The sequence below is a fragment of the Zonotrichia leucophrys genome, chromosome 4, assembly GCF_028769735.1.
Source record: "Zonotrichia leucophrys gambelii isolate GWCS_2022_RI chromosome 4, RI_Zleu_2.0, whole genome shotgun sequence".
NCBI classification, from domain to species: Eukaryota; Metazoa; Chordata; class Aves; order Passeriformes; family Passerellidae; genus Zonotrichia; species Zonotrichia leucophrys.
The window spans coordinates 3,221,685-3,240,386 of NC_088173.1; positions in this window are offsets into that span (position 1 = coordinate 3,221,685).

The following is an 18,702-nucleotide window of genomic DNA, read 5'->3' on the forward strand; positions in this document are numbered from 1 at the left end:
ACCCCTCTGTGATAAATTAACCTAAATTTTTGTGAAACTGTGGAGTGTAATTTTTTAAATCATTCTTTGAATAGCACATTGTTTTAATGAAGAAACGAACTCAAAAGGCACTTATTCACTGAGATTCATTATATCTATAAACATTAAAATGCAGTTTATTAAATTTTCTTTTTTATCAGAGGCCCCTTTTGGTACCAAAATACTGAGACTGAAGTGGTTCAATTCAGAGTGAAGCTGACCTCACCCTATTTAGCCCCAACACAGCTTTGGTGTAGACAGAACAGAGTGGACTCAAGACCAAGAGTGCTCAAGGCAGTCCCTGCTAGATCCATAGGCAGAAATATCTGCATCCACCCTTTCCTACTCTAAAGCTTATTCAATTCCAAAAAAGTGAAATGCCTCATGAATCATCACCTACAGAACTTCTTAGTGAATTCCAATCAATAACAAAGGTGTTATCCTACCAAGCACAATGGACATCTTTGCCACAGAAGGTATGTCTTGAAATCAGTAGAGTTACACAGGTAACTTGTACAGGTTCACTTGTACAGCCCTCTTTTGTGATATTAATATTGTGGAAAAAAATATATCTTAGTTTTCAGAGCTGTCTTTGTTTGCAAGGTGAGCATTGCATTTTACTTACAAAACAAGAACATTTCATATGGAAATAAAAAGAAAAAAAAAAGACATTCAGATTCCAGATAAGAAACTAATTAAAGTTTCTACAAAAGGCATAAACTAATTCAACAGAGCTCTCTCTTCAGTGCATTTGGAGTCATATCTGCAAAATTCTGCAGGAGAAACTTGTTTTGTTTATGCTTTATTCTTTGGTGCATTACAGGCTCAGCTTGGCAGTGAGAGGCAAACTTTACAATTTCACCCACCTTGCAAGTCATAAACCTTGTGATAAGGCAAAAGGATGGCCAAAAGACAAATAGAGAAAAGGAGTCTGAGCAGCTGCTGCTCCTCCAAGAAAGCTGTGCCATTGGTGAGCTACAGGAGGTTATAATGGCTGGGCTGGGGAAGCCTGACGACACCAAACTCGTATAAAGCCCCACAGTCTGGTCACCCCAGCATGATGAGGGCATTCACAGTTTGGGTTCAGTGTCTCAGCTGGCATGGATAAGACATGCTCACAAAACAGACAAAGTGGATAGAAATGTGACAAAATGATGGACTTGTGAACAGAAAATGATATAAAAATTTCTAAGCAAAGCATAGTCTTTAAATATCATCGAGAGGTAAGCACTTTATGCTTACAGCTAAACTTCAGAAAAGACTTTTTAAATTAGAGGAGGCAAAACCAGGTAATAAAATTGCAGCTGGTTGTATTGGAGCATTGGCCAAATGTCCTTAAGAAGTGATGAAGTCCATTACTGTGCTCCATTAACCTTCATGTACAAAAACATCCCCCAACAGCCTAAAGAGAAAAACAAACCTGGAGCTGTTGTTTACATTTCACTTCTCTGTCTATCCACCCTATTTTGATGTGCAATTGACAAGTGCAACCCCCACCCCTCAAAAAACATTCATCTGGACAAAAAAACCTCTAGTTCCATAAAGTATTAAATCGGCGAAGATTATCAAAACAATATCCTAAGGGAAAGGGAAATTTTCACTGGCATACTGTCAGCTGTCAGTCATACACTTTTATTATCCTTGTCTGGCCTCTATAGTTTGCCCTCTATGTGGGTTAGGAGAGAAACTTTACTCTTTTTCCTTCCTTGTATGGTTTATTTGTAAAATGGAGACATTGCTGTCAGCATTCATGTGATGGTCCCTATGCACCTGAATTTTGGCAGTACAGAATGCACTAGGATAGAAAAAGAAAGTATCCACAACTGAAATGCTTCTAAGATACAAGCACTCTCAAAAGGTCCAAAATTGGCCTGTGCTCCATGCTTGCTCATTGTTCTTCTTCAGAAATACCCACTGATTTCTAAACTCACTTTAAAAATTGATGTTATATTGCAGTGGAACGTAAGGAAATAATTTAGGAAGAACCACCTTGGCTTGAAGAGATTTGCTTTGGAGCTGTTAAAATGGTCTTTGGAAACTAAGCAACTAGAAAATATTTTGAAAATATGAAGGAGTATCTGAATGATTCATTCGTTATCTTATTTGTAGTCTGAATATCATTCTTGGGCAATGCCACCTTCACAATATCAAGACACAACAGTTTCTTCACTTGGAACTGTTATGAACTGCAGTGGAAATTTCTTTCTTCTCTGGCTTTAATGAAACCATAAAGTTGATGAGTATTTTCCATACATTAAGGGGAAATATATTATTTTATATAGTGCATAGGTCTGGGGTATATAGCAAAAATAACATGGAAAAATAGTGTAAAAATCTGTTCATAATATATTTCCTGCATTTTAGCCAAAAACCTCTGCCAGGATTTAGTACTTTTTTGTTTTAAAAAAGTGCTTTAAAAGAAAATAAATATATACGTTGTGGATGGCTTTTTCGCAAATTATATTTTTAAAAACAGAGTTGGCGGTTTATGTTGCCTCTAGACACTTTGCCTCTTATGTTTGGTTGCTATTAAAAAGCATTTAGCACTTTATTCTTGGTCCTCAGTTGTCAACATTACAAAGTCATCGCACAGTCCCAAACTACTGCAGTCCATGGTTAAAAGGAGCAGAGAAGTGAAAGTTCAGAGTTGTTCCTATTATAGGTCACGTCAGACGTGGCAGATACTGGGACAGAATGACACATGAGAGACTGCACAACATCTGCTCACGTTTTGTGCTCCTCAAGTTGGTGTTACTGCTTTTGATCTTTAAAGAGCCCTGAATTCACCCACTAAAAGGACAAAAACATAGCTTGGGGAAACTAAAAGCAAGATGGTTTTCCTTTATTCTACAACAATCATGATTTCCTACTTTGTGATGATTCACCACAAATTCATCTTCTGATGACCATCTCAGTGCTTTCAAGCTCTCCAAGGTGTCCATAATGGTTCTGCTGCTCTTGGTCCTTCCCACTCTCACCTCTTCCATTGTGCTGGCAGGGGAAGGGCTTTTCCTTTCTTTTCCCCTTCAGTCTGTTTTTCTTGTCCTTTGCAAATTTCACCCCAGTAACTGGCTATCTGCCTATTTTGTGTCTACCTCCCTACCCTAGGGAGGACACCTACAGCTTTCCTCCACTTCACATATGTATTTGCTTAATCCTATGCTTCCATGCTCCCTACAAATACAATCCTATCCACAGGATTTAATGATTCTATTAATTCCTCTCCCTGTTTTCTGTGCATATCTCTCAAGCAGTCCCAATTCACAGACTTAGTTGGAACCACTCAAAACTCTGATGGCAAAAATTGCTTAACAGGTTGGATTGGACAACTGATATAAATTCCACCAGAACAGTGTTTTATTACAGTACATCCAAAGAATCAAGGCTGTGTGATGGAGTCATGCCATGTTGGAGATTAACACTTTGTCTTGGTTATTTATCATCACATGTAGTTTCAGCCACGATTCAGTAGCAGGCTGCCTTCTGTAAAATGTGTTTTTAACTGCATGTTAATATGAGCTCTATGTTCTGGAGAACAGAGACAGTTTGTCTGATAGTTGTAAATTACATTATGAGATCCAGAGAAGTTTCTCACTTTTCTACAGGTAAAGATCTGCCAGAATTACTGTCAAACATCTAGTTTGCCAAAGACACAGTAGTTATTTCCAAAACACTGAGAAAATTTACTAACCCAGAAGTTGAGAACTATCTTCCAAACTGAAGTCCAATAATCTGAGGAATGAAAACTCAAAAGAAATAAAATATGATCATGCATGAACCCTCTGAAAAACCCCAGGTAAAGACAAGTAAAAGTTTGTATATATCATAAACTGAAGAGTATTTTCTGTTTATGCCCTCTGAATTGTGCCCAGCCAAGGTGCCTGGTTCTCTAGGAGTGCTCACACCTCTGCAGTCGGGTATGGAGAGGGAAATAGAATTCCCTGACTTGATCTTGTAAGTAAACATTTTATTTTCTGTCATCTGCACCCCTGTAAAACTTTGTAATATTGTTTTGGATATCATAAATAGTCTTAACTAGGCTTAAACTAACAACAGTAGTTTACCATTATGGCATTTCATTAATAACATGGTGTCCCAAAATAAGTTTCTAAGGTATCCAAAAGATGAGAAAAGTCATCTCCACAAAACTGTGGACCTAGCTTAGAAGTTGTAGCATTCAGGCCAGTATGGATTAAATGTCTTCTAGTGAACAAAAAGAGAGAGAAAAGCTCCCTGGTATACAGCAGAACATTCCAATGGACTGAAGAGAATTTATAAAGGCCTCACACAACTTAAAAAAAAAAAAAATTAAAGTTAGTTCTGGAAATGGGCATGAATCACCACCTCACTGAACCTTTTCATAAGCACAAGGTGCTGAGAAGTGCTTATTAAAAGTGCAAGTGCTTGAAGCATGCTGGGATATCCTGTGCCAAATGTATGTGTCCCTTACATCCTCTAGCCTTCCACCAGGTTTTTTTTTTGTTTGTTTATTTACAAGCCATCCATATGGCAACACCATTAAGCCTGTCGTAGAAAAATTACTCAAGTGCTTGTCTTGTTACTCTAATGAAATTACATGGTTTTTAAAACCTTGCCATTCCAACTGCCATGTGTTATGAAAACTGAAGCCTACTGGGATGCCATTTCATGTAAAGTTTAAGTGCCTCACCGGTGAATATAATTAACCATAATAGCATTTTATTAGCCTTAGTTACGACTGCAAGAGAAGTAACACATTGCAAGTCATGCCAGCACACATAAAAGGGAGAGCAAGTACAATGCATCAGCTGGGAAGGAGACAGCTGCTCCTAGCAATTGCCCTCCTGTCTGGCCTAGCCAGCAGGGGTAGAGGATAATCCTTAAAAATCTCTGCTATAGGGCATAACCACTGCCATCAGGAGGAGAGCGAGGCAGGGGGTGGTGGTTGAGGCGAGCTGGGGGGAGCCAGAACCAGACTGAGCTGCAGGAAGAAAGGAACGTGCTGGAGAGCTGCAGAGGCAGGGAAAGCTATAGCTGCTATATGCTGCTAAAGGGCTCCCTGGCCAATTTTGTTAGAATCCTTGGCTTCTAACCTCTGGAAGAAGGTGCAGTGCACACCAGATGCTCAGCTGGCACTAGCAGGATGGTGATATTCAGAGGGATGTCTGTGACATGCAGCTGCAGACAGCAGCCTTTCCAAATGGCAGAGCTGGAGCAATCATTGCTATCAAAACTGAACAAAGCTGGATTTTCCAGGATACACCTTCATCTTTGCCTTGCCAAAGTAATCTGACCATCCCAATCCATCTGATTCTCTGAATTCAGTCCAGATCACAGCTGGCAAAAGACATGAATCAGGAACAAGGGATGATAACACAGAGGAGAGCAGGGCAGAAAAAGTGGTCAATGTAGAACAAATAGAGGAGAAGTGAAATGCTTTCACAGGCATAAAGAGCTACACCAGAGAAGAGCAAACATTCAGAAAATAAAAAATGCTCTTAAACCATGTGTGTTACTACTGACATCCACAGGTCTGTGCTGAGGCTGCTGAAGCTGGTTATACATATTTTGCACATGCAGGAACCACAAGACTATATGCAAACAATTTTCTTCCTGCCAAGGAAGGAGTTAAGATATCCTGGAATGGATCCCATTACACTGTTCTGAACCTGGGAATACTCCAGAAAAGAGCAGTTTGGCCATTTCTGCCCACTTCTCCTTCCCTTCTTTACAACTCTCCCACCTTTTGCAGTACCCACTGTAACATATTACTGTCATCACAAGTCTGTTTCTGCTTAGCTGGTTACTACCAGAGAAAATCAACAAAAACAACAATCAAACCTCCTTGAAGCACTAGATATAGACTGCACATGGCAAAAGGAAGGAAGATTCTTGCTGAAACAGCCCCCCAACACTTTCAAAATGCCCTTTTAACAAAATAGGGAATTCTTTGATTAAATATAAATACAGCAAAGAACAAAAAGCATTTCTATGACTGCTTTAAATAAGCAAGTTTATACTTTTCATCATGAAGAGGAGTACTACTGACCTGAACAATTCTCAACCTTTCTTTAGGGTGGTGCATGTAGTGGAAGAACTTGATGTTACCTTTGGTCAAGTTAATTATCAGGGTAGAACTTTATATATGATCAAAACACAGAAAAAGAAAATAAAGATATTGATATTTTACAACTTATTTTATGCATTATAGTTGCAGTTAAATAGAACTCTGCTGTTAAAGGTCTGATAGGAGACAAAAAAATTTAGCTAAAAGCAATTGACAAAAAAAGCAGCAAGTGAGGGAAGCACTAACCATTTGGATGGATGAGGATCTGAGACATTTGTAATTCATTCAGTATTTACAGCAGGCTTGGAAACTGAACCCAGAAGCCTTGATTTTAGATCTTGTGATGGAAACATGTGCTTTATTTTGCATCTGTTTATCGCTTTTAATAAGTTTTCCTGTCACTATAATCTTCCTGAGAAATAACAGAAATCACATTTATGAGATGTTGTCCAAGACCTGGAAGTTTCCATGAAATTTTTGGTGCATTGACTTTCAGACTCATGGTAGATATTATAGTCTTTTTTATTTTATTTTATTTATTATGTTTTCTGTGCACCAGGGTGACTGAAGAGCCCAGAGTGCTCATGGCATCATTTCTCACCCCATCTCCACTTGATATAAACTTAGATGAGAGCTTCAGTCTGCTCAACTTTTCTTCACTTTTCCTGTTGCTCTCTTCCTGTGGCTCACTGGGGCATTTTAAACTGAGTGCCTCTGTACTGAAATGCAGTCTTATATGGACTGGCTTCTATCAATATGTCTCAGTGAAATGCAGTAAATTTGGTAGATCTGATATTTCAAAAACTTCATTTGAACTCAAGCTTGATGCCTGATAAATCAAACAAAACTTTATTTGACTCTGCCAATGCCATTCAGCTACCCATCCAAGACAGGAATCTGCACCACAGTAGCAGCCTTGGACCTTTTTGGCTGTGCTTTGCCCATTGTGATTATCTATTTTCTTTGAATTATCTTAAGCAGAATCAGCTGACATGGTGAGGATGTTGATGAAAAGAAGGGGTGCAGTAGACACATCAATATGTATATTTCAAATAGTATTAATAAGTAATAATTTTTAAAATATAACTTTTGCCATTGATCATTCATTTAATTTTCCCTAGAAAAAAAATAAATGTACTTTTCTGCTCTCCCTGGATTCTATGGCTTTTCTTCAGCCATCTAGAACATCACTGAAGAATTTCTGCAAGACCTCCATACTGGATCTAATGTTTACATTGACATCAGCCGCTTTAAAAACTCCTTATATATTTGGGCTTTTTTCATTGCTAAATAGTTACATTCATGAAATCCTTGTTGTCTATACTAAATTTTAAAATCTTCCTCTAATTTATACTCCTGACATTTGTCCTAGAAATATTTCTCTCTGCAATACATGTGTCTTTGAAACATATTATTAAAAACACACTGAATTTCACACATGGCATAAAGGCGTTTTCCATTATGTTAACGGTGGTGTTGTTAAACTTATACATTAAAGCATTTGGAATGTCACATTGTTTTGTTTCCTGGTTTTGTTTTGGTTTTCCATATATTACTCATGAAAACCTGGACTGCAGTTTCTCTCTTTTATATGAAATAATTTGAAATAAAGCACTAAAAACTGTTCCTACGTTAAATATGTTTTACAGTAGTATTACATTCAATATTTAGTTCATGTGTAAGAGGATATATAATGTAATAAAGGTTTTGTTTAAACAGGTTAATGTAAAACAGGTAGAAATTATATCTTCTGCCGATTGTCAAGCATTTAAATTGGAGGTCTGCTTGTTTTTATATTTTAGGTTCTGTGCTCCTCAAAAACACATCTCAAGTTTAATGTACTTTCTCTTTTCTTCCTATAGATTTCTTGCTCTTCCCTCCAGTCCTCCTGTCTTTTTCTCCTCATCTTCAGCCAATTTTCAGCCATTCTCCCTCTCTGCAGCAATCTGCCTGCTCTGACTTTAACCCAAGTGAGCAATGAGCTGTAAAATCCCCTCTGCATGCCCTTTTTGTCCAGGAATCTTTTCCCAGCCATTCCACTCCCGAGCCTTCCATGCAGTCTTCTTTCTGAAATCTATGCAAGGTTTTGAAGCGCCTTTTGATAGTGGGGATTGAAACACAAAAATGTGTCTGAGGAGGAACAAATCTGCACAAAATGGGGTCAAAACACTGCAAACATCATACTTACATTTCCTTCCTCTCTTATCAATAATCCTATTCAAGATATCTATTATATTATACTACAAAAAGGCTATAGACATTGCAATCTGGACAATTATAAACCCATCATACCCTTACCTTTCTGAGTATGTCCGTGCTTGGTATTTTTTTTCTTCTGTGAAAATAATTGAATTTTCCTAGCCACAGATTAGGTAAGAGGTGACAATTCAATTTACTTCAAGTTGTAAATTCACTTTGCCTATTAAACTCATAGTGACAGCATTAAATTCTCAAAAAGATTATCCAGTTAAGGTTTTCTTAATAGTGGATTATTTTTTTTTATAGAAAATGAAATGGAATTAAATGAAAAGTAATTGCTGCCCTATTCAACTTCATGTGGTAAGAGGCAACAAAAATGCAAAAAATGAAAAAATTGGAACATTAGTAATGCATCTGTATATTAAATAAGAGTCTCTATTGTGACACAAATCAGAGTCAAGATGCTTTTGAAAAAACCCAGGATGTATCAAATGTTTCTCCAGATATGTCAATGTCTGTGCTGTGTAGCATGACATGCCATGTGACCAGGATATTCACAAATTTTCCAGATTTCAAAGTCCCAGTCCGTCTTCTTGCCTGTTTGCTCCATGGAAAGCAGACTTCCAGTAAGCACTTAGTACATGTCACACAGGAAGTTATGAGCACCACATATTTACTTTGTGGAACATTTAACAGACACCACTTTTCACCCTAAAGGTAAATTAACTGGTAAGAGCAAGAGAAGAATAAAGTGAGTGCAAATCAAGACTAAAATAATGTTATATTTTGTGATTTTTTTGAATTAAACCCCCACTCCAAAAAAAAAAAAAACAACAGACAAACAAACAAAACCAAAAACCCCTAAAAGAACTCCCAACCCCAAACCAAACCAACAAACCACCCATTAAAAAATCTCCAAACGAATTCACAGCAACTATAAATATATATCATAGCAGTGTATGTGAAATAAGATATTCACAAACTAACGCAGAGCTGCTCTTGCCTTTCACTGTAAACTCAATGTGGCTCACTTAATTTCCTAGAAAATTTCTTCACTCATGTGAATATTTCCAAACACAAATGTACTCATTTTCCAGGGAAAGTTAAAGGATGTGTAATAAAACCCAGACATATTTCTGAAAGGAAACTGGCTTGTTTATAGACTGAAAATATGCCTTGCATTAGGGAAGTGTGATCACTCTCAAGTTTGCGACTTCCACAAAAACTCCAAACTCCCAAATCTTATTTGTGAAATGGAAAGAATGGGACATTCCATACTGGATGAAACCAGAATCCTGGGTAGCTCAATATCCTGTTTGTCAATATCCAAGAGAGCAGCCTCAAAAGAAAGCAAGAGAACTCCCCCAGGGAGTGCATTTCACACAATCTATCCACTCTCAGTTAATTTCTAAGGGTAGTTCTAATTTCTAAAGTTGGAACTTGAAAATAAACTCCTAAATTAAGACCTTTTCTTAAGACAGAATTTTTTTACTGTATTTGCAAGACTTATACTGAAGGTGGTTTTTTTATACCTCTGCTACCATAAGGTTGTAAGTCACCTTTGCTTAATTTGTTAGTTGTGAAGTGTGTGAAGACACATACATTATTTTAAGTTTTGCAAGAAAAAGTTGCCACGAATTACTCTGATCATCTCTATATCTGCAACCAATCAAAGCATTTCACTCATTTTTACTGATGGCTCTGAAATACTCAGAGAGGGCAAAAGGAAAAAAAAAAAAGAAAATTTTTTAAAAGGGCAGAAAAATGTTACCTGGTCAGCTGTTGAGCAATTAAAACAACGACCATGTGGTGGGGTTGCAGCTTTGTGATGCACAAATGTGTGGGGCTGGGGAGCTGTGCTGCAGGGCAGGCACCAAGTGCTGCCTGGCATGACAGGAGATGGTTTGTCACTGCCACAGCGACTGAGAGCTGAAAAACATCCCTGACTGCCAGTGAAGCATTAAGAGCCACAGCCTACCTGCAAGTGGCCTGAAGCTAATGTGAAATGGCAGCTGAGAGCAGCTCCATACAACTTTCTCAGCCTCCCTAAGTAATTGGTAACCTCTGAACCCCGCTCACATGAGTAGCTGGGGGGAGCTGCTCCCAGATAGGCAGAGAGGTCAAGCCAAAGCCTGATTGTCTGGACCTTCAAACATGTGACCTTCTTCCTCAAAACTTTTTTTCTCACACCTCAAGATCATGCCACTGGCCTCCAGAAGTGCACTTTGATCGGGTCTCAGAGTGCTTTGTTTACCTTATGTATTGAGCCCAATCAAATGTCCTTGAACTGTACAGTATCAGCTTTTCCCAGGTCCTTTTAATTTGGGCAAAGAGAAACTAGCCCGTCTTAGCAAACTTCTACTTTACTTAGTGCTGATCTTGGACTTTTGCAAAACTGACAGTATCACTAATCTAATCCTGATGTCTGCAATGAGGTTTAACACTTAAAACATCCAAGTGAAGTTTAACCAGAGCTATTTGCTGAGCTTTTAGGTCCAACATTTTTCTGGGGCATATCCAGCTTTTAAATTGAATATGACAGAATGTCCTGATTAGCTCAGTGTTGTGAAAAGTGGAATCAAAGCCTCATTTCAGGCTGCTACCAGGTACTACAGCATTCCTAATCACACACAGCATTTGATCATGCATGCACTAAAATTTTGCCAGGCCTTTTGAGATGCCAAACCAATTTTTTGTTTTTTTAAAAACAAAAGTGAAAGAGTAGATGTCAATAGCCACTTATTTTTTATGAGATTTAGATATTTTATTTGGACAAATATGTAAATACTCTAGTTGCAGAAAATATTGGCTATTTGTTCTATGTTTTCACTACCAGCATTTTCTGGAAATACACCTCACTGTCTGATCATGGTCCTATTTTCTAGATAAGCCTTTGTTACTTGTTTTTCCCTGCTAGAAACTCGATTGTTGCCAAACATTCCTGACTCAGGATCGTGTTAAATATCTCATTTCCTCTTAATAAATAAGATGGTGGCTTGGAGGCAATTATTCCTCCAATAATAGAATCACCTATTCATCTACTCTACTATCAGTTTCTTTAACTGCATTTTGACTTTTGTTTTGGTGGAAATAATTTTCAGAGCTGGCTGCTAATAAACTGGCAGAGGGCCTGCTCATAGTGGTATTAAGAATAACTATTCTAGCATTCTCTGATATTGAATTTCACATAGCAATCACTGGCAAGCCCTAAAATTGTTGCAAGTTTTACCAGTACAAAAGGACATCCCAGTACTCCAAAAATTTGGTACTCACTTAACCTAGTCAAATTCTTTTACAGTTTAGAAAGCCAGCTGCCTTGCAGTGACCGTCAATTTTATTGTACAAATCAATTTGTCTCCACTGACGGAAAATAATTGCAAAGCAAACAAATTATCCATGCTACATTGAACCCTATTCACTCTGGGGACGCTGAGCTTACAGCTTGAGAAGATTTTCCTCTGCCTGTCTCAGAAGTAGAGCTTGCTATTAAAAAAATCCCAACAAAACATTAAAAAATTGTACTGCTTTTACTCTTAACTGCTGCCAGAGATTTCCAGTATATTAATTTTGCATTTGTCTAGGCATTAAGATGCCATTATGTGGAACTTTTCTGAGTATATTTAAACCCCAGTATATGATATGGCTTTATATACTAAATTTTCAGTACAAAGAGTACTTTTGTTGAAAGTGGAGGATTTGGAAGTGCTCGAAGGCTTACAAAGTCACTTAGGATCTTATGTAAAAGCACAGTCCAGCAGCTCTCTATATAGGCCAATATCCACAGAGGGATTTAAATCCCTGAATAGACTGCAGGGTTGGAGTGCATTTGCTCAAATTTCACTCTTCAAAACTACCACTCTCTTTCCATCTGCCACTGGCAACATTTACGTTCTGTCAGCATGTCTAATGCCCCACGAGTTCTGCTCCTGCCAACCCCCAGAGCCCTTCTCCTCAGGGTGGGGTTCTGGCAGTCCTGCTGGGAAGATGGAGAACACGAGCCTGGGCTCTGCAGGTGCCATTTCCCAGCAAACACCTACCAGGAGCTGGGCTTCCCCAGTCAAGGTGGACAGCCCCTGGAGCAGACTCCAACTTGAGCAATGCCATGCTCCTTATTTCTTCTGGCATAAGAGATATTTAAGTACTTCCATGAAAAGCAGATCTAGCTGAACCCTAGCTCAAGAAGACTCTCACACAAAAGTTTCACTCACTCCTTCATATCTCTGGAATATCCCTTCATATCCCTATGAAGCTTCCCTGGGGACAGTGGCTTCATTCAGCTCCAGGAGGGGTTTAGGTAAAGCCAACACCAAATCCCAGTAAAACTGGAAAAAGAGGGATTGACCTGTAAGGAAAGGGCTGCTTGTAAGCCATAAGGAAAGAGAGGAACTTCATCCAGCTGGGAAAATCATGGAGCTGCTGGAAGAAACATCTTGTGCCTTGGTCACTCCCAAAGGAGTTGGAAAAGTCCATGATTGAAACTTCTTTACTTTTGGCAATTGAGGTCATAGAATGTACAGATCATGAATGCCAGGCCATAGTCCATGTCCAGCTTCAGACAACAGAGCCTTTACAGGCTCTTGACCTAAATTCACTGGGTAGAGAGCTCAGTGCCAGGTCTTGCAGAGCCATCAAATACCCACTGCATAAAAAAATGTAGTAATCTCCCCCCCCTTTTTATATATATATACTCATACTTTTTTTTTTTTTTTCTTCCACCTCTTTGATTTCAAGTGCCAAATGTAAATATCCCCCTAATTTGAAATACTTCCTCATTTTCTGTTCCATCTCTGTGGGCTATTTATTTATATATACAATATTCATTGGTATGGCATAAAAAATCACTAGATACTTACATTGTGTTGTGATGTCAGTAAATTTTGAAAGGACAATAGGATCACCTCGGCTACTTTTAGATAAAAATGAGCTCTGTATAAGCAAGACTTATATTTCTGATTATTCCAGTCTGTGTCAAGGATCACCTGGGCAGTAACTTTTTGTCCTAGTAAACCAGCCTTTGAGGCTGCACTTCATTTCAAAGGTAACTATTTCATTTCACCGCCTCAGCATTTCAAAAAGAAGAGATGCAATAGTTAAGTTGCACTTTTTCACAAAGATGACATTGAATGCAGTATTTGATGAAATATATCCCGTAATGCTTCTCTTTTTAAAGGTGGTATTTCTAAGAAATGAGTCATGCAATTCTAAGTGAATATTACAGGCTATTGTACTTTCTATTGTTCTTTATCATTTATTGGAAGATTTAAGCAAAATGTGTCCACTTGTATTCATGTAAATTTGTCAGAGGAAGGTTGGAAGATATCTCAAATTTTATAAATTCTGGGAATAGGCACTCATTGTTAGAAAGAAAAAAAACATAAATTTACCTCCACTGAGGAATTAGTTATGGTAAAACCCCTACTTCTTTTTGACTCTACAAAACCTACATGAAAGACAAGCTTAGGAAAGCTCTAAGTGCACAAAATGAGGCATGGACTGGGTTAGAGCTTCCTCCTTCTTATGTGTCAAAGCCAAAAATCTTTTAGAAAAACAGCAGTGAGAAGCCAGACTTCCTCAGTTCCAATGTTCATCAACCACCTCAAGCTACTTACCAGACATGAAAGAAATAAAGAGGCCAAGAAGTCAGTGAAGGGAGTCACAAAATACTTGGTAGCACACAGCCTAAACTCTTTAATGACACTTTTAGTAAATGTTCTTTCTGCCAAATGTAGTTTTCTTCATCATCAGATCTGTCTCCATTAATAATGTATAATGGCACTTCAAAATTATTCTTGTAAAGAACTTTCCTAATAGGAGACATCAGCTTTGTTCATTGCTACAGAAGTCTGCAGAACATTTGTGAATGTATGGGGTTCTTTACCTGAATATTTGCAGTTTAAAACATCACTAATATGAGAATTCCCACCAGAGATCCATCCCAAGAGGCTAAAGTCAAATCACAGGAGACACATTTCTATGATCCTGACCTAGGAAGAACATTGTCTAATATAGTCTGTGATGAGAAAATATTTGAAACAGGGACAAATTTCTCATTGACCTCCTTTTCCCCCACTAAGCTCACATTCTTCACCTCCACTTCATAATTTTTCATGAACCCAGAAGAACAAGAAGTATTTTCTCCATATGTTTCTGCTCAAACTCTAGTTCCATTTGTGGAGAGGTTAACTTTCCAAATAAGAAGAGGCAAGAGTATAAACTTCACATTTTTATAAGAAATAATGGGCAAGAGTATAAGCATTCACATGCTTGCAGGAGGAGAAGGTCTGAAATAAAACCCCAGATACACTTTCTAGAACACACATTTAAGGCAATTTTCAGAAGATTCTTCAGCTCCCAAAAGAAAGTGAAATATTTTTGACTATATTGAAGTGTGTCACTTTATTGTACTTCTGGATGAAATTTTGGGAAGTCTTGGCAAGTAACATCTGGGAAGTAAAAACAATGTGGGAGGGAAAAAAAAGCCAAAAATGTTTGTCTTACTCATGCACTAACATCCCATTAAAGCTTCATAAACAAGCTTTACTATAACTTCAAGCTAATTCTAAATATTATAAATGACAAATTATAGATTAAATATACTAGAATAAATCTGGGCTTCTACTGAGCACTTGAGAAGAATTTCTAAGCATCAGATATTTCTCTCTTTTTCCATTTCATTTATCTGCTAAATACTGAAAACTTTCATTATGTGGTTATCATAACATGATTATGTAAAAGGAACCAAGATGAGCACTACACTCAATCATGTATAAAATAAACAAACCACAACCTGGCAGATGGCACATTTGGGACCTGACAGAGCCCTGTGAAGTCGTTTGCTGTTTTGAAACTGAAAGAGCAATGTCTGCATGGTCTTTGTCACCAGTTTAGCACAAACATTTCAAAACTACCTTTTCACTCAAACAGGTACAAGCCTGTTTGTTATGGCCATGCTTCCCAGGCTCTCTACATAAATTTATGAAGGACAACTTTCAGATCTGCACTGATTTTACATTCAGGTAACTTCTTCACCTTTAATGTGTTTCCTCCCAGTTCCCACCCACTGCTCTGAGGGATAAGGAATTCCATTCCACTCATTTAATATTTCATTGATTGCACTTTAAATCTGCAGCATAGTTATGCACTGCTACTGGGAGGACAAATGGAAACACTGTATTAAGATAATATTGATTCAGTTAACTAGAATAAAATGAAGAAAAGGTCAAATTGGGGCAAAGCTAGTGCAAGGAAATGCATCCCTGGCAGTTAAAATGTTATGATTCAGCTTCCCACAGCTGCAGAAAGGGCATGGAAGGAGACTCCAGTGTTCACTAAATGTGCCATTACTGTGGAGTCATCAAACTGCCTCGAGTTGGGTTTTGTCCCCTAGGCAATCATCACAATTAATTGGGCACGCAATTTATCATAGACTAATTAAGTGGCTTCTACTGCCTTTATCATTGCTTGTAAAGTGAAGGAGCTCATTTTGACTTTTTATTTGTAACACTGGCAATGCAGTTTGAAACAAATGATTCATCACTTCTAGATGGATTTTAGATTCCCAGCAACTGAGCACTCTTGTGCCCAGGAGGGAGCAGCACTCCATTCCAGAATTCTGGGGCAGATGCATTTGCATTTCCAAGAGTATTAGGCTGGTTCCTGCAGTAAAAGTCTTTGATACACATGAATTTGTGGGAGTTTGTGTGTGCATATGTACTCATGCAATTATCTCTGCTTGCCACTTGACTTTCGTCAATTGCAATCAAAATCTGAGAGATGAAGAAAGATCTCAAAAGGAAGAAATCCTGCTAAGGTTCCTACTGAGAAGGTGACTTCACAGTAAGTTTATCCCTGCTTGGACATGGGGGATCTTCTTGGGAATTCTACCTTGAGTCACAAACCAATAGGACACCAGGCATCCTTGGTTCCACTGCTCACAGATTTATGTGTGCTCACCACTGCTCCTCTGTGCTGTTACAACTTTCTGCTGCCACCAGGATATTTGCTTTGCTCATACTGATCTGGGAGACCTTTTACATTTTTCATTTACATTTATTTAAAGAAGATAGCAATTCCAAAGGAAACCCCATTTGAACCAGACTTCATATTTAGAGCTGTGTCACTTTTAAAGACAGGGCAGATCAGGGGTACCTGTGTAGTCATGATGGTGTATAGTTCTTTCTGAAAAGTGTTTTTCCATACAGATCTTTTGAGTAGACTCTCTCCTGGCTTATTCCTACTGATGTTGTTAGTTAAGATGAGAGCATTCATATTTGTGGGGTTTTTCTGGTGTAACACCAGAAATCCAACAACATTGAGTCAGGGTAGGCATCCCAGTCTTACCACCACTGCCTAAGGAAATAGGAACTGAGCCAATATCTTGGTCCACCATTCCAAGGCCAGTGTTGATGCAGACAGTCAGATACTTGAAAAGCTCCAGGAATGTGTACAATATCTTTTAGTATTAAAGAGTTTATCTGAGTGGAATTGTCTACAGAGAAATAAAGTGCATAAAGTGATGAAAGGTGGAGGAATTTTAATTCAAAAGATTACAATAAAAAATCTGTTCAGTGTTGTTTTTGTAAATGGCATAAGAAACCAATCTATTCTCCATCAAGACAAGGCAGCTTAGCTACTTCATTTGATTATTAGGGCATCTTAGCAAATACTCCTGAGTCCACATAATGACTACTCCTGTATGCTCCTAAGGGTTGTGTGGTCTCTTCTCTCAGTCTGCACACTCCAAGGTTAGCTTTACACAGAGAAAATCAAGATTGCAAAAGCATTCCTCAACAAGGAGACATTTCACTTTTGGTCCTCAGTTCCTCATTGTATTTCCCACCCACTTAACCACAACATTCATTTTTATAAACCAAACTGTCAAAAGCATGCCTGCACCACCCTTTTGCATTTTTAGCATGGATTAAATAGAAGAAAACTGTCTTATGCTATTCCAGATTTAAATCTCTGCATTTACATCCCTATTCAAATAGATTATCATCATGGTTAAGGGTGGAGGATGTATTTAATGGCTACTGTGCCAAGTGGTCATGAGTTACTGAAGTAAGTCATAAGCCCAAGTGCATGTGGACACTGGAAATTGTCTTAGCAAAGCTGCACTGTGTTCTTCAAAGTTTTTGTTCCCCTTCACTTTTTGACATGCCATAAATTTCTAAATTTTGCAACAGCAGAAGAGCTAAATGGATATTAGCAGCAGCAGGAGGAAAGCAGAAGAGTCCCTGACCTCTACTCAAGATGCATCTTCAAAAAAATGTAAGACTTAGAGCTATCACATAGTTTAGTATAGCCTGAAAGCTTTCTCACAGTCTTGGGGCCAAGATGCCATACCTGCTTCATGTCCACCTTTTGCCAAAATCCAGGAGCCCATCTCTACCCAGGAAAGCATTCAAACTGACATTCACTGAGGGGCAAATGGCCACTTCCCACTGGAGAGATTTCTGCATCACAGTGTCTGAAAGCTCTCCCTAGACTCAGCAGTGGGGCTTAGCTTCATTTAGGTAATAAATTACAACATCATCTTTAGAAAGCCAACATTAAAATATTTGCAAAATATGAAAATCACTCTCTCGAGGTAGAATTGGAGCAAAGTACTTGACAAGTGTTTAACATGACATTAAATAACTCCTGAAGGGGTTATTTTAAAGGAGACACTGGTTTTTGTGCATCAGAACCATACGCCTCTAGGTAAGATCACAAGTCGAGATTTCCACCAGTATTCTTAAACTGCATTTCTTGTATAATGGAGAATTTCTGAGACATCCCTGAGCAGACTGGTCTTTCAGAGTAATGAATATGTAGTATTATGCTGCTGTTGTTTCCCATCAGTGAACTGGGCAGAATCTGAATAAAAGGAGGGTGGAGAGAGAAGAAGCAGGGTTGACCTGCCTGGGAAAATGTGAGGGTGGCATTACTGGACAGCAACCTTTGGGGAAGGCTCTCCTCTTCCTTTAACCATATTCAAGCAGTAATAAGATATACTGGAGATTGGACTGCTGGGTTATGTAGAAAGTTACACTGGTATTCATGATTGCTCCCACAAACTTAAAGGCTAAGATCTACAGAGCCGCTATTTTAAGTCAGATCATTGTCCCTGTATCTAACAGATTCACTTAGCTGTTTTTTTCAGTCTACAATGATCACATTTCTGTGAAGAAAGCAAAGCATCTTCAGGATTCTGTCAAAGAAGAGCTGCAAAAACAGCAACCACTGTATCTCTGCTAAAAGAAAATGTGGTTTTGCAAACACTAGCAATGCAATGGAAAGATTGTTTTTTTACAGCTCCTTCCCTGTGTCCTTGGAACATTTCTACCTGTCAAATGCTTTTCCAAACAGTTCTTTAGGACCTTCATGAGACATTTGAAAACATACTTCTGAATTTGTAAAATTTACAGGATTCAGACTAAGTGCCAGTCATAAATTAT